Here is a 2,500-nt window from a genome sequence, read left to right as displayed (position 1 = left end):
AAAAAATATGAAATGAAAACTATTTTGACAGGCAACTTTACAGATTTTTAAATTATATCAGAATGGATACAAATGGGGATGATTTACATTGCCTTTCCATGTACTCGAGGTCATTGGTCACGTTGGAATATGTTCACAGATTTTGAAATATCTAACATCGCGATTGGCCATTTTGTTCAGCTTGACACATAGGCATGTTTACAACATTCATAAACAGAGCGGTGTGTTTGCAATTGCTAAGAAATATCCAATCATTAGAAAGCAACACATCATGTGATCGATACATAGGTTGGATAAAAACATGAAAAAGACCGCTCCCATTGGAAAAATGCGACCGTGATAATAAAGGAGGAGGGATAGCAGCTTGGATTAGATCAGATCTTGTGTCCCCACGAAAGAAAACATCTGGAGGATAATGCGTTAGACAACATCACCTCGCGCACTATCATGTCAGATTGCTGGAAGCTAATGCTGAAAAAGACATCTAGTTTATTTGTGCGGCACTGTTGTCTTGTGGTATGATATTCGCCTTCGGACCGGTAGGTCCTGTGTTCGAGTCCCACGCCGTTGAGTCCTTGACAAAAAAAACACTCTTTATTCACATTCTCTCATGACACTCAAGCGTATAATGAGTATCTGGCCGTTAACAGCGTTGCCTCTGTCAGAGGAAACTGCAATATCGCTAAACAGGCGTCATGTCTCGTCCTGCATGTTCAGTGTTGCTGTTAGCAAGGGACACCTTGTAGAACGCTTTGAATACGTTTAGCAAAAATATTCAAGTTTTTTTTTTTCATTTTATTTTTGCGGGTGAAAATAATTGGATCCATATCACCCTTTTCCTGAATGAAGCATAGACCTATCTATACAGCGTGTGCCACAAAAATATTTACACATTAAAAATAATTTTAAAAGTGGGATTTGATAAAGCCTAGGCTATCTAATCATGATTTAAAATGTTGTTAAAATGCAGTGCGAACATTTTTTAATGCTATCTATTTATAAACTATTAAAATTTTATTACATGTCACGTTTACAATTATTTTTTAATCCTACATTCTTTTGGGACACTCATAATATTCAACTCAGGTTTTATATTTCTGACTATAACTTCTATATTCAGCGTTTAGTTCACTCATATAATGCCACTTTATTTTTTAATCTGAGATTTTTTAGAATGATTGTAAAAAATCTAGGCATTAAGGATATTATTTCTTCGACAGCCCATCATCCTGAATCTCAAGGATGCTAAGAGCAATTTCATCAAACTTTCAAATCTATTATAAGAAACTATTGCTATGAATAATATAATAAAGATTGGGACACTAGTTGTCTTTTATTATTTACAACTAGACAGTCTATTCAAGAATCTTAAGGTTATACACCCTTTGAAATGATTTATGGTCATCCGGCTCGAGGTCCTCTTGAAATAATTAAAATGCCTTAGTAGACTCCAATATAATGTTGATCCAGATACATATTTTGATAGTTTACATGATAATTTAAACTAGTTCTGTCTTTTGTTAAAGAAAAATTAAAGAATGTTTAACATATTATGAAGAATAGATTTGACATTAAAGCTAAATTAAGAAATTTTAAAGTCGATGAAGAAGTTTTAGTCTATCTCCCTAATAAAAATAATCCTTGGATAACTAAATTTTCCGGGCCTTTTCCTTATCATTAAGAAAATTAATGATTCAAATTATGTATTTAATATCAGTAGAAGACAATTTAAATTAATTCATATTAATTTGAATAAGAAATACTACCCTCCTGTTCTTTACATTCACAGGAGCCTCCAACACTGCAACAACAACGAACATTGCATCAAGATCAAGAGTTGCAAGAACCGAAGCACGAATTACGTGGAAGCATCAATATGGACCACCTTAACCGGCAACAACAGCACGAAATAGTCCAGATACTCATAGACTATGACAGGGCACTCCTCCAGGACGGGAGAAGTAATTCATGATGTCATCCTTACGGCACAGCAGACGTACATCAAAAGTGCGCCTTATCGAACTTCATCCAAGAAAATAAAGACAAACAGTTGAAGCAAGAAATCATAAAACCATCATTATCACCTTACTCATCACCTTGCAAACTGGTACAGAAACCATATGGTTCTCAGAGACTGGATGTGGACTATAGGAAGATCCTTACTCTTTTCACATTCCCAGAATCGATGATCTGACCGTAATTCTTTCGTTTGACAATGTCGTCTCCAACTTTGACCTCAAACAGGGTTTTTATCAGGTGCCATTATCTGAAAGAGCAAAAGAGCTTTCAGCATTCATAACACCAAATGCTCCCTATGAGTTCACCGTCCTCCCATTGGGCATGAAGAACGCCCCAGAAACTTTCTCTAGACTCGTTCATAAAGTACTCTTCAACCTCAAAGAATTTTGTCGAGTCTACATAGATGACATCATAGTCTTCTCCTCTGACTGGTACATCCATCTCGTCCATCTCCGGAAGGTTTTGCAAAAACTTGGGGATG

This window comes from Berghia stephanieae, chromosome 1, assembly GCF_034508935.2.
Source record: "Berghia stephanieae isolate SIO BIC M18660-M18661 chromosome 1, UCSD_Bste_1.3, whole genome shotgun sequence".
Classification (NCBI taxonomy): Eukaryota; Metazoa; Mollusca; class Gastropoda; order Nudibranchia; family Aeolidiidae; genus Berghia; species Berghia stephanieae.
Note: the sequence above shows the minus strand (reverse complement) of the source record.